This window comes from Priapulus caudatus, unplaced genomic scaffold (genome assembly GCF_000485595.1).
Source record: "Priapulus caudatus unplaced genomic scaffold, Priapulus_caudatus-5.0.1 Scaffold468, whole genome shotgun sequence".
Lineage (NCBI taxonomy): Eukaryota > Metazoa > Priapulida > Priapulimorpha > Priapulimorphida > Priapulidae > Priapulus > Priapulus caudatus.
The window spans coordinates 40,533-41,554 of NW_014577529.1; positions in this window are offsets into that span (position 1 = coordinate 40,533).

A 1,022-nucleotide genomic window follows, 5' to 3' on the forward strand; every position below is an offset into this window, starting at 1 on the left:
AGAAAGGGGTCGGCAGGAGAGGAGAAGAAGAAGAAGGGGTCGGCAGGAGAGGAGAAGAAGAAGGGGTCGGCAGGAGAGGAGAAGAAGGGGTCGGGAGGAGAGGAGAAGAAGAAGGGGTCGGGAGGAGAGGAGAAGAAGAAGGGGTCGACAGGAGAGGAGAAGAAGGGGTCGGCAGGAGAGGAGAAGAAGGGGTCGACAGGAGGAGAAGAAGAAGGGGTCGGCAGGAGAGGAGAAGAAGAAGGGGTCGGCAGGAGAGGAGAAGAAGAAGGGGTCGACAGGAGAGGAGAAGAAGGGGTCGGCAGGAGAGGAGAAGAAGAAGGGGTCGACAGGAGAGGAGGAGAAGAAGGGGTCGGCAGGAGAGGAGAAGAAGAAGGGGTCGACAGGAGAGGAGAAGAAGGGGTCGGCAAGAGAGGAGAAGAAGGGGTCGGCATGAGAGGAGAAGAAGGGGTCGACAGGAGGAGAAGAAGAAGGAGTCGGCAGGAGAGGAGAAGAAGAAGGGGTCGGCAGGAAAGGAGAAGGGGTCGGCAGGAGAGGAGAAGAAGGGGTCGACAGGAGAGGAGAAGAAGGGTTCGACAGGAGAGGAGAAGAAGGGGTCGACAGGAGAGGAGAAGAAGGGTTCGACAGGAGAGGAGGAGAAGAAAGGGTCGGCAGGAGAGGAGAATAAGAAGGGGTCGACAAGAGAGGAGGAGAAGAAGGGGTCGGCAGGAAAGGAGAAGGGGTCGGCAGGAGAGGAGAAGAAGGGGTCGACAGGAGAGGAGAAGAAGAAGGGGTCGACAGGAGGGGACAGATTTCTCCCCTGACAAATAACCCACAGCGGCTTCATAATCAGTAACGTAATCCTCACAGATGTCAATAAATTTAGCGTTACCAGCAAGTCACTGATCTTTCATTCGGGTTGCACAAGATGGACACGACATTTGGCTCGCAAGTTAATTGCCTGCGGTGCTAGTGTGCACTGAATGTTTATATCACTAGGCGAAAACTTGAAAAATGCCCCGCGTGTGTGCAGTTGGAGTGCACTC